At 40.6% G+C, this 13,979-nt stretch overlaps 1 pseudogene; it reads right to left on the reverse strand.

The window, feature by feature from the left end:
* Positions 1 to 349: 349 nt before the first annotated feature.
* Positions 350 to 3,700, reverse strand: LOC105486413 (elongation factor 1-gamma-like; annotated as a pseudogene).
* Positions 3,701 to 13,979: the final 10,279 nt, after the last annotated feature.

Raw genomic sequence — 13,979 nt, forward strand, 5'->3', positions numbered from 1 at the left:
TTTGACATACTTAAAGTAGAGCTGAAATGTTTTGAAATGTGAAATCAATTTATCTTTAAACAACTTTTAATTTGATTTTCCTGGCAATTCAGAACATCTGTTTTGGGATCTGGTTATACCAAACACTATTTCAGAGACTGAGGAAAACATCAGAAAAACAAGAGAATTTCATTCCTGGGGAAGGGGTGTATATTTTAGTAAGAAAAAGAAATTCAACTTAGGACAATATTATATTTCCCCGATTCTTCAACATGGAGTATGAGATCCCATAAATAGACTCTTGTCGACCATCTCTATTTTATTTTATTATTTAGTTTAGTTTAGTTTCATTTTTCAGTGTTCATTTTCCTTAAATGACCCCCATCACCCTGCAGGCAGGTAGGCGTTGGCAAGAGATGTTCACTTGGCAATATCGCTCTTTGCCCATATTCTGGAAGGTCTCCTTCCAGGAAAAGTACGTTCCAACCAGGCTCCCCGCTGCCAGGAGCGGGTTTTTGCCATGTGTATGACTGGTAGTCCATCTGCCAATCTGGACTCAGCAGAAAGGCAAGCTCCTGGCCTCAGAAGTCGCAGACTCCAGAAATAGAGCTGCCCTTGTCGGTTCCAAAGAGGATGACACTGGCAAAGGCATCTTCCTCAGCTTGTCCAGTCGCTTGAACATTCCAGTGATGAGATTGCAAGTCATAAAGGTCTGAGTGAGTTCTTTAGGGAAGAGATATTCTGATTACCACAGGGACCAGTCATCCTTATCAAAGTGCTCCCAGAAATAGGGCAGCACCACAAAGTGTGTGTCCTCGTTGGAGTACTTGTGCTTAAATTCATCCAAAACAAAGGTACTCCTGAGAAAGTGAGCGAAGAAGTCTTTGACCTTGGGCTCAGCAGCCAGCACCTGCTCACGTTCGTCCATCTCCTCCTCAGGAGCGGGGGCAGCCGCCTTTTTCTCCTCCTTCCGCTCAGCCTGGAGCTACTGCTTCCTTTCCCGTGAACCTTTCCCTTTCCATGGGATGTCTTTTTCAGACTGGCTTTCTGCAAGCTTTTTAGCATCAAACTGAGCCATGTTCTCAGACAGTTTCACCTTCCATAAGACAGTCCGGAATTGGGGTTGGTTAATGAAGTTGAGGAACCAGTGTTGGTATTGGGAAAGGCCTGGCAGAAAGAAGGCTCCAGGACCTGCTTATAGAGCCACAACAGAGTGCAGACAACTGCGATGTCAGCCAAACGAAGAGTCCTCGGCTTCAAGTGAGCATCTAGCAGCCCCCAGAATTCGCCTCACCTCCGGCTTTGCATTCTCAGTGGCAGGTTTGTTGTAATGCATGATGCCCAAGGTGGGGAACACCGAGGTACCTGCTGGGGCACTGCGTTGCTATCAGCGGAGCTCACCCACTGCACCACCTGCACTGCGGCTTATGGAGTACTTTCCCACCGTTCCTCATTGCTCACATAGTAGGCAATGGCATTGCTTTCAAACACACAAAATCCATCGTCACTCTCAAATGCTGGAAACTTGCCGTCAGGAAATTTGCGAATAAATTCAGGGGTGCTATTGGTTTGGTCAGAGTGGAAGTGAGGTAGTACAGAGAGCACTCAGACCTGAGCCCCGCTGTACTGAACAGCAATGAGGACCTTAGTTTTCAGGATATGTCCCAGCTACCATGATGATTTCCAATTTAATATTTTAGTATTAGGATAATTTTGAATTTATAGCAAATATACAATATAAAAATATAAACATATAATATATAAAAATATGTAACATAGAACAGTCTATAGTGCTTTCTGGCATCATATAGAACTCCAAATAGAAAATCAGTGAATGAAAATATTTCTATAAAGATGGAAAACATTGCTGTAGTAAAATGTTAATGCCCTAAAAATTAATTATGTCTTTCATAATCAGGTGATGAATTAATCATGATGATTCTGTTGCATATTTCTACAGGAAAGCACATTAGATATATGAGTGGTATAACTTCTGAAATCCCCACATATTCAACCTGTACCCCAAAGCCTTATTTATATCTTCAGTTCCTCTATATATTCACAACTCTACTCTTCTATCATTTTCTTTAATCTGATTACTGTCATGGTCAGTGACTGCCTGAGGCACGTGCAAGGGCAGCTAAAGAATTTACCAAGACAGTAATGAGTTTAGAAAGGCAGATTTATTAGAGAAAGGAGGAGATGCATTGCAAGAAAGCAGTGGGCAGTACAGCAGAGGGAAGTCTGTCTGCAACAAAGCAGGAACTTGAGTATTTTAAAGGGTGGTTGCTTGAGCTGAATGCTTGAACCAGGATATTTGGGTGCCGGTGGGCAGTGAGCTGAGTGCTTGGGTTTGATGTTTGGGTGCAAGTGAGCCATCTGCAATTGGCCCAGTTTCTTAAACATTCACTCCCGTCTAACCCTGTTTCTTTCCTGCCAGCTAAGCCTATTTATTAATTTTCTTTTAACTCTTTTGGGTTCCACATTCCCCTACCCTCTCTGACAGAATAACAAGGACAAATCTTAGGGATTAAGACAGAGGTCTCATCTTCCAACTACTTTCTGCTGCCCTGGGGCATAAAGCTGACTCTACCTACAGTTATTGGTGGGTAGAGGGACCCCATGGACCACTGTCTCAGGTTATGGGACTTAAAAGGTTGGGCACACCTGGAAGATGGGTCTTGGGAGAGAGAGCATGTTTCTATGGAACTGATGCCTAGCAGAGTCTAAAGGAGACTCTGGGGTCTTTGGGTATAATTCACTGATACCCTTGCATCATCAGAAGATTGGTATGAAACTGCTACATTCTGGAAAAAAACAAATTTAACCAGTAAGTTAGAGAGACAAGTACTGGAGAGAAGTAGCAGTATAGATGCAATTGGTCCCCGCGGAAGGACCTCATAGAGCCTCCTAGAACCTTCTTTAAGAAATTAGGTATTTGAAAGTGGTTTTCTTCATAATCAAGTGGCCTGTTTCTGTACTTCCCTTGATTTTTGCTGGATATTTCCTGATTGATTTACACAGAAACAACATTCTTCCTGAAGAAACAAGCATGTCCTTCCCTGGGCTACTGTGAGTAGATTAAGGGCTCGTCTATTTTGTAGGACTACTCTAGCAGGGGGATTGATTTGTCGATTCATTTTATTTAATGTTTCTCTGATTGTGTCCAGGAATTTTGCAAATTCTTGGGGAAAGAGGAGATAAGGACAACATCTGTAATTCCTGCCACCGCAGCACCAGTTATACTTACGCTGGCAAGAAAGGAAATTAAGTGAATGACCGTTTCATCTCAGTATATAGGAGACTATTGGAGGCCTAGCGTTGGCATTAGTTCAGTTAAGTTGGCAGTGTAGAGTTGGGAGGTAGAGTTACATATCCTAGAGAACAAGCAGGGATACATAAGCATTAGTTACACAAATAAAGTATAATCCTGATTTTCAGAGCAGTACTGTGTTAACTGAGATGAGGCCCACAATGGTGGGAATTTGGTCAGATTTCAGGGTGAGATATAGTGTAATTTGTTAAGGAATCTTTTTATGACTTGTTTGGCTCTTTCTACTTTCCCCGCAGATTGTGGGTGCCAGTATGTATGTAAGTAATATTTAATTTGAAGAGCTTCATTTACTCCCTGTGTTATCTGGGAAATAAAAGTGGGGCCATTGTCTGACTGTAGGGAACAAGGGAGCCCAAAATGGGGAGGTATCTCGTCCAAAAGGGCCATGATGACTTCGAAGCCCCGTCAGTTTTTGTGGGAAAGGCTTTTATCCATCCAGTAACAGTATCTACAAAGACTAGCAAGTAAGCATGTATATAAAATCTAGTTGCCAGTCCTTCTCTGGCAGAGTCCCTCATCTTTGAAGGGGTTTAAGGAGAGGGGCAGGTTTGTGGGCTCCTCTCCGTTAGACTGAAGCAGGGCATTATTAGGAAAGATTTGGAGGGTGGACAGGTCTTTAACAAGAGTGTGTCCAAACAAGTGTGGGCTATCCCTAAATCCCTGGGGAAGGACTGTCCAGGTTCACTGTTGAGAAACATGGGTGGAGGCGTTTTCCCATTCAAAGACGAATAAGAATTGGCAGTCTGAATGTATTGGAATGCAAAATAAGGCATTTTTAAAATCTAATACTGTGAACCACGAAGTGCCAGAGAGAATTTACCCTTAAAGGGTGTAGGGATTGGAAACGACTGGGGTATATAGGGATTACTGCCTCACTGATGGCCCTTAGGTCTTGTACCATTCTATATGTGCTATCTGAGTTTTTAACAGCTACCATCAGGGTTCTATGGCCATTTGCAAAGACTTAATAACCCCATGACCAATAATTTTTCTATTAGAGTCTGTAGGCCCATTTGGGCTTCAAGATTTAAGGCATGTTATGGGATCCTAGGGAAAATATTAGATATTCAGATGAATATTTACAGAGTCTGCAAACAAAGAACTTTCTTCAGTGGAGATATTCCATACCTCTGGAGGAACTTGTAAAATGTAGGATTTTAGGACCTTGGGGCTTTTGGTGGGAGGAGCTAGTAATGCCAATATTGGGCAGGCATGCTCAGGGAATTTGTCATTGTGTCCCAAGTAATGGGATAGGAGAGTAGCTTAGTAGAACCTGGAAAGACTGAGTGAAAACATTTTTCCCCAGGGTGCATACTATGGGGAGATAAAGCATCACTGCTGTGGCCTGCCATCTATGCTGGCGAGAAGGATCAAAGACAAAAAGGTAAGCCCAGAAAAACTAATTAGGGCTGAATAATTAGCTCCTGTGTCAAAGGAAGGTGGGGAGGATCTTGACCATGGGAGTATGAAAGAGGGTTCATCTAAAATGTCTGGAGTCAGGAGGAGGAGGTAAGAACTTTCCTAGGCACATTCAACAGTTTCCTTGAAGGTCTGGGTCCCAACCCCAGGGACATAAAAGCCTGGATGTAAGGAACCTCAGGCCTTTTGGAGGAATTTTGACAACACAGATTGAGTTGAAAAAGAGTATTAAAATCCAAAGTCCTATTCAGAGTCTAGGTTAATTGATCTGAGAGTTTATCAACAGACCAAACAACATTACACAAGAAAATTAGGCAATTCTTCTTGAGAGTCTGAGAGCGAAATTTGTCCCAATGTTTTAGGATGCAACCCAGAGGTGAGTCTGAAGGAATACACAAAGTTTGCTCTATGCTGGGACTGGAAAATGATGAGCCACTGGAGGCTGATGTCTGCTGGGGCATGAAGTGCACTTTTTCTGAAGGTGTCCTGACAGGGGAAAGGATACCACTCAAGTCTACTGGGGTACTTTTGAGATGTCCTTCCTAGAGGTGTATTGCACCTATTCGGAAAGACCTCCCGGCACTGGGGACAATACTACTGGGGCCTTGCACTAGATGGCCTGTCCAGGTCAGAGGTGTGAAGGTGAAGGGAGAACTCAGCCTGGAACCAGCCCCAGGAGAAAGGATGGGAATGAGGAGACTCATCACTCTGAGGCCACTGGCGATCACCTGATTTGGGAACATTTGGAGCCGGAGGTCTGGCTGCCTTTATGTGAGAATTAGAGTAAGAAGAAGACATGGTTTATGTCACTCAAAATGTATGTGGATTTGCCCTAGAGGAGCTGCTGCTGATAATTCTGCAACATGCAGGGATTGGAGACCTCTGACCAGAAAGGATAGGAGACAACCTTTCTCCCTCTGGACAAGGTAGCCAGACGTTTGCCCTTTGGCCTTCTGGCAATACCAGGGAGCTGTGCTGGCCAGATGCCACTAGTTACCAGAGCACTACTAGATGTTGGCTGCTGGAAGTCTGAAAAAAGAAAATGAACTTAGGTCCCTCACCTGAGTGGATGGTGGTAGTCAGACACTTCCATGCAGACAACTTTCAGTTTCACCAGAGTATAGCCCTGGCCATAGACTGTCAGTTGTTTCCATCTTGGGTGCTGTCCACAGAGGGTCCTGAGTTGGAAGACAGAAAGGAAGAGGGGAGAGAGTCACAAAATGTCATGGACAATGACTGCCTGAGGCCAGCATGGGTGGTAAAAGAATTTACCAAGACAGTCATAAGTTTAGAAAGGCAGATATATTCGAGAAAGGGGAGATATATTGCAAGAGAGCAATGGGCCAAACAGCAGAGGGAAGGCTGTCTGTGATGAAGTGGAGACTAGAGGGGTTTTTAAATGGTCATGCTGCTTGGGCTAAATGCTTGAAACAGGATGCTTGGGTACAGGCATGTGGGGGATCAGTCAGAGTGGTGGGAGAAGCTATAGGGAAAGGAGCAGGCCTTCTGAAAGGTTGGAAGGCTCTGTATAACTTTGGGGGAGAATAAGCTGAAGGCAGCTGTTCTCTTACCCTGAGGCAGAGGGCGAGGAATAGGTACAAGGGAGTATAGGGGGATTTATCTTAAATGGCCTATTTACTTTTGTTGTCCAGAAACTGACCTTTGATCATCCATGTGTGTGACTGCTCCGTGAAAGGGGCAACAATATTAATTACCCACAGATTGTGTTTGCTCCAGGCTTTCAGCATTATATGTGTACTGAATAAAAGCAAGCAGCTCCAGCTGTTCGAGGCTGCCCTTTTCTTCAGTCACTAGCAGCCCCATAGCTGCTCTTACACTGCATACCTGTGTCTGAGTACTCCTTCCATCCTTCTCTCAGCCAGGGTCTGCAGGATGGACCCGGCACAGGTTTGGGTTTAATGTTTGGTTGCAAGTGAGCCATTTAGAGCTGGTCCAGTTTCTCAGAACATTTGCTCTTCTCTATCCCTGTTTCTGTTCCTGCCAGCCAAGCCCATTTTTAATTTTCTTTTGACCCTTAGGATGCCACAGTTATTAATAATTTAACCAAAGAGCTAATTTGTTTGTTATCATTAACAATATACATAAATGCTAAGTGATAAAGCACTAAAAATTCTTTGAAAACTTCAAATACAGAACAAAATGGCCTGTCTTTATACAATGGCACTTCCACTATGTTGACTAGAACAGTTTCCTCAGCCATCAGACAAATCTAGAACTGATATATCCACTTGTTGAACATTAGGCCATGGTACAGTTGGGTTGGTAATAAATTTGTTTTGTATAAAATTTCCCTCTGAAGCTTTTTCTGAGCCAGTGGATGGGCCTTTTTAAATGTAGAAATTGACAGAGCCACTGTTTTCCTGATCAGATGTGCCTTCATTATGTTTCTTTCCTAGTGAATCCTTAGATACAATGTAACTTTTGTCTTATATCCTTTGCATTGCTGCGATTAGACTTTTTTTTTCTGTTTTGAGGAATCTGTGTACTTTACTCAAGGCTGCAGTTGATATCTAGTTAATTGATACCACCTTACAGGATAGAGGTCAGGGCCTCACCAATTGATCATCCACTGATCAATATTGCCTTTCCATCCATCAAAATATATCCTTAAGAGACAATGAATAATTCAAGTTGCTGTGGCCATGCATACTAAATGTGGCTTCATAAAATCTCCTTTTATTATCGTTTCTGTATGTTATCTCTGATTTATAACTTACTTTTTGAAACAGTTTTACTGGTTAAGTAATGGATTCAGTTTCTCTAAAGTTTTCAAAACACTCAAAAGGAAGTTTTGTATAACTTCTGGGTGGAGTAATTTTAATTACGTTAATATCATAGAAGCCAAGAGAGAAAATATAAGGACAAAGTGCATAATAACAGTGCCAATCAGATTATTGATCTCAATCATTAGAAGTCCATCAGCCAGCACCTTTCTAATAGTGCAACACATATTACAGATTTAATGAGTCTATATTTTTCAATATCCTTTATTGTTCGACCCATTCCTCACTCTGGTCTACTCCTTATATCTTACCAAATAAATGTATAAAAATGTCTAGCCTGTTTCTTCATAATAACAGATATGTTGAATCTATGACTTATACCTCAAATCAACCAAAATGATGAGTTAATGGGTTCCTCCCATGTGGTTCCACTGTTATCTTTGTTTTATATTTTGCATGAGTGTAAATCTTTCTCCAATTATAGTTTTTGCCATTGCTACTCGTGTTTGACATATTGCATCTTGTCAGCCACTTCTACTCTCATTCAAAGATTAAAGTCCTATGCACTTTTGGAAAACTTTTTGAAATATTAGGCAGAAGCATTTGGTACCTTATATAGTTTGGATATTTTCCCCCTCCAAATCGCATGTTGAAATGTGATCCCCAATATTGGAGGTGGGGCCTGTTGGGAGGTATTTGAATCAAGAGGTTGGCTCCCTCATGAAAGGCTTGGTGCCGCTCTTGTGGTAATTAGTTCTCTGTAGTGAGATTTTATTATTTTAGTTACCAGGAGATTTAACTCTTAAAGAGTTTGGCACCTCCTGCCTCTCTCTCTTGCTCCCTCTCTCACCATGTGACACGCCTGCCCCCCCTTCATCTTCTGTCATGAGTAAAAGCTTCCTGAGGCCTCACCAGAAACTAAACCAATGCTGACGCCATGCTTATACAGCCTGTGGAACCATAAGCCAAATAAATTTATTTTCCTTATAAATTACCCAGCCTCTGATATTCCTTTACACATTAAGTTATTCCAGTAGGAAAGCTTTCTAACTTGTATACTCATGTTGAATACTTTTAGGGTGGACAAGTTGTTCCTCACTGTCAATTCATAAACCAGTGTGATGAAAGGAGCACATATATTGCATCAGAAAACTGGACTGAACTTAATTTTCAAAAATTCATATCTTAAGAGGGTGTTACAATTTGCAAATTTCTTATTTCCAGAAGTCCAGAAGACTATGGTAGGTTGACTTCAGTCTTCATAGGAACGTATAACATCACACTTTCTGAGCACATCCTATGAGTGCATGCTTAAAGCCAGTAATAAGCTTCAGAAAGCTACTGCTAATGATGTTGTTATCTCAGCTGAAACTTCCATGGAGTCTGCTGCTGCTTTAGTCTTCTCTTGATTCTGCAAAGTGGCATGATCCCGAGCATATGCTTCCAATTTACCAGCTAAATCTGTGTCTGAGGAACTCTTGCTTTCTTTGATGGCGGCTTACCTGTTAACTGAAGTCAGGCCAAAACTCTTTGGAATTTGATGAATATACTCTTGAACATGAAACACTGGAAGAATATTTTGTTTTAGAGTAGGAAACATCCTGTAAACCAACTATTTCATGCATAGTGCCAGCAGCATTGCCAGATTTGCCATCTGTGTAGCAAAAGTCTGTCTATTCATGTTTTATAATTAGAAGATTAAAAGGTAAAGGAGTGACTTCTCAGTTTCTTTCACCAGAGCCTGAGCTATGACTTGGGTCCTCACTATAGCCACCATATAATTGTCATCCCTCCTAAGTGAATCTTTTCAGTTCAGATCCTTTCAGTTATTTGTCAAGACTGGAGAGAAGATGGTTGCTTTAGGTGAAAGTTTTAATTTACATGACCTTTAACATCCTTATGACTCAAATCCTTTATGATTTCCAACAGAACCTCAAGGATAGTTTGTCCATGCTTCTAGGACTACCAAGTCCTTTTTCTACCCTGAGGCTGACTTCTCAGGAAGGCACAACTTCAGTAAAGCTCTGCTGGATCCTTCTCCATTCTTTTTACTTTAAAAACAGTTTAATCACATGGATATGCTATTTATATTAGAAAGTTATTGCATTAGTTATCTTCTAATATATAAAAGTTTACCCTAAAACTTAGCTTAAAAAACATTCATTATCTCACACAGATTCTGCAGGTCAGGTACTTGGAAGAAGCTTAGCTACCTGTCTCTAGCAGTAGATCTCTTATAAAGCTGCAAACAAGCTATCTGCTGGAGCTGCAGTTATCAAAAGGCTTAACTAGACTCGTGGTATCTACTTCCAAGCCCTCACATGTAGCTATTGGCAGTAGGCCTCAGTTCCTACTGATATATAAGCCTCGAAGATATAGTTATTTTGCATATATGGATATAAATGTGATGACATGAAAATGTTAATAAAGTTGATGTGGAGAGAAATTAATCAATTTTGTTTTGACAATGATAAGTTTCAGGTAACCATGAAGGACTCAGTTATACTAGATATTTGGAGATTCAACACTGTTTTACTTGGGAGAATTCAGAGATTGGTATGAAGATTTGGTATTTTCATAGTCATAAACTATGCAGGGCAGGGAATATAATCTCAAAACAAGAGGTGGGAACTGAATAGTGCAGGAACAGAAAAAAATATATATAAGCAAAAAGAAAAAAAAAGACCTTTCACGAATGAAAGGAAAAAAAAATAAATAATTGAATTATGGCTCATGAAGTTATGGGAAGAAAGTGAGTTCCAAGAACAGGTTCAAAAACATCAAGAAGATGAACACACACACACACACACACACACACACACACACAGCCTCAAATTAGATAACTGGTTCCTTCTCAAGCCACGATTTTGTGATTTCAGTACTATTCACCTCCAGCATCATGGGTTCCCCACAATACTATTAACTGGGATTAATTTTGATGAGGCTTTTACTACCAGCTTTTTAAAAACTAATTTATCCAAATTTTTAGAGCATTAACCAGCAAACTTAATCAGACACCGGATCGTGTAGTGTTCACCTTCTGTCAGCATGTCACTGTCTTTAGCTATAAAGCTGATTGACACGATTCCAAATGGAAAAAGGTATGGGAAACTGAATATAAAGGAAAAACATTTGACTGTAGATTCAAAACATATGAGAGGAGAAAATACCTGAATAAATATACTTCTGCTTAACATTTATTGAAACAAGCTAAGATACTAACAACATTTTTATTTAAATGTCGTGTGTCTTTTTATGCTATATTACAAGAAACTGCTATTTACTTGATCATTTTCTTATACAAAGTCACCTTGCAGAGGCATGCCATGAAATTCTCTCTCCTTCCGCCCATGATACCAGTTAGTGGTGGAGTGTCTCAATAACCCACTTCTCCTCGCACCCAGACTCTCAGGAGGTTACAGCTTTGGGAGGATGGGGTGAGGAGTTCCAGTCCAGGAAAGGGACTAGGAATCTAAGCAGTTGAGGCCGCCTCAGCTGGAGAAGGCGCAAATGAGATAGTAAGTCATCCAATATCTCAAGCTAACCAGATATCTTAGATGTGTCAGAGTACATTACCCCAAGCGTGGCCATGTGAATGTGAGTGGAGAGGCGTGAAGAGAGGAAATATAAGAAACAGTGCAGTGAGGGTAAGCTAGCACTGCAGCAGCTTGCTTGATGGCAGAGCCAGGACATTACATGGCACTACAATCCAGGGGACCCGAGTGAGAGCAAAAAAGAGGATGGGAATTGTGAAAACCTCAAAGGATTTCCATTAACCCCTCACCCGCAACAGCATCCCCTCCCCTTAGGCCAGGATTCAAAGGGCTGTGATTCCAGCCTTCTATTTACTGCTTTATTTTCCTGAAATTGATGTGGCTGTAGGGAAAGGTTATTTACAAATCGTAACAGCAACAGTAAACTAGATCAATTAGGAGTTAAAATCCTGGTTCAGCCTCTCATTAGCAGCGTGGCTGGGATAGGCTCTTGACTTCTAAATCTTAGATTCCTCAACTGCAATACATAAGGTTGATCTTATATGTAACTATCTTTTGGAATTGCAAAATGTAAGTGAAATAATTGCCTTTTATTGAATAATTTCTAAGTGCTTTATAAGCCTCATCATATATTAATCTGTGCAACACCCCATGAGTGGGTTGTTTACAGAAGGTGGAACTAATAGAGAAGATGGCTAAGATTTCTGATACTACAAAACTAGCAAATTACAGAGCTGCTCTCAAACTCAGGTATGCTTAGTTTTGAAGTAAATATTTTTGACCCCTGCCTGGGAAAAGGTAAACATTTAAATATTTCCTGCTATCATTATTAATATTAAAAATGAAGGGCCGGGAGTGGTGGCTCAAGTCTGTAATCCCAGCACTTTGGGAGGCCGAGACGGGCGGATCACGAGGTCAGAAGATCGAGACCATCCTGGCTAACACGTGAAACCCCGTGTCTACTAAAAAATACAAAAAACTAGCCGGGCGACGTGGCAGGCGCCTGTAATCCCAGCTACTCGGGAGGCTGAGGCAGGAGAATGGCGTGAACCCGGGAGGCGGAGCTTGCAGTGAGCCGAGATCGCGCCACTGCATCCAGCCTGGGCGACAGAGCGAGACTCCGTCTCAAAAAAAAAAAAAAAAAAAAAAAAAAAGAAAGAAAACTGGAAAAATACAAAATGACTAATGGTAAAAATAATTACTATTATCACTGTTCGAATAACAATACATATTTATTGAGTACCAGTATATGATCACAGCCTTTGCATATATCATGCCATTCAATTGTGAAACATTTTTTATTTACTTATTTTTTTGAGATAGAGTCTCTTGCTCTGACACCAGGCCGGAGTGCAGTGGCACAATCTCTGCTCACTGCAACCTCTGCCTCCCAGGTTCAAGCGATTCTCCTGCCCTAGCCTCCTGAGTAGCTGGGACTACAGGTGTGTGCAACCACACCCAGTTAATTTCCGTATTTTTAGTAGAGATGGGGTTTCACCATGTTGGCCAGGATGGTCTCAATCTCTTGACCTCGTGATCCACCTGCCTCAGCCTCCCAAAGTGCTGGGATTACAGGAATGAGGCACCGTGCCCAGCCATGAAACATCTTTATGAGACTATGACCATTATTATTCCATATTCAAAGATGAGCATACTGAGGTACAGAATGTTGCAATAACTTGCTCATGATCACATAGGAAGTAAATGGAGGAGTGAAAATCCAGACCATGCCAATGTGACTGGAGAATCTGCAGTGAGCACTCATCTATACTGCCTGTCCCTACTTAATCCAACTTCTCTTTGTTAACCATGTTCTATATTTTTTTGTTTCTGTGTGTGTGTGAGTGCATGTGTATGCATTTCAATTGTAGTATTCATATTAAAATATTCAAAAGTTGTATTCATAATGTATTTCACATTTTATGCTGCTTTTTTCTTCCAGCATTGTCTCATAAGTTTTTCTTATATTCTTTTTCAATTGCCTTAATTATATTTATTTTATTCATGAATAACATTATATACAGTAATGTTCTAAAATTATGGAGGTATTCTTCTATGATTGGACATTTTATTTAGCTTGTATTTGATTTTTGCCTAACATAAATAACTCTACAATTTATTTTATAGATATGAGCTTTATTTTAGTTATCAAATTATTTCTAAGCTAAATTTTTAGAAGATAAATTGTTACATTAAAGTATATGAAACTGTTTATTACTTCTTATACATAATAACCAATACTTCACTGAACGGTCACCACGTTCTCCAATAATAGCATCAAAAGAGAATATCAAGAAAATAACTGTAAAAACAAGGAATCTCATTTTTGTTTATATATATATATTTTGTTTGTGTATATATATATAGAAAGAGAGAGAGAGTCCAAATGATGCTTCAATAGCCACTGGAATGTGCATGGCTTGAGAGTGTGCATCCAGCAGAAGTGATGAGTTATGGAGTTCCCACAATCATTTCTGTACCCCCAGCCCCAGCAACACATGTACAAGAAAGCTTGCCAAGGCTTTCTTCGATTCAGAGGCCACTGAACCGCACACCTAACCCACCCCAAAGTCAATAGGGAACACTCAATATTGGGCTCATTAACATTGTACCATAACCAGTAGAGCTAATTTTCCTACTAATACCTCACAGCATATACTTAATAAGTTCTTGTTTCCCATCTTTTGCTCAGTCTCATATGCCCACATTCTCTCCTGCTCCTCGGAGTTCCCAATAGCCTCGAACTTCAAACTTTACAAACCGTTTTCATTTTCCGTAATAACTTCACAAAGATCTGACTCTTTTAAAGATCTTTTCATTTGGAGAATATAGGAAAGGATTTTATCAACATTTTCTGAGCCATTATATCTCTGGATCTATCAGCTTTTTGTGCCATTCTACCACATCTCTCTGTTTTTAAAAATTATATTTAAATAATTGTATGTATTTTAGATGTTTAGCATGACATTTTAATATATATTCATATACATAGTGAAATGATTACTACAG

This window comes from Macaca nemestrina, chromosome 3, assembly GCF_043159975.1.
Source record: "Macaca nemestrina isolate mMacNem1 chromosome 3, mMacNem.hap1, whole genome shotgun sequence".
NCBI classification, from domain to species: domain Eukaryota; kingdom Metazoa; phylum Chordata; class Mammalia; order Primates; family Cercopithecidae; genus Macaca; species Macaca nemestrina.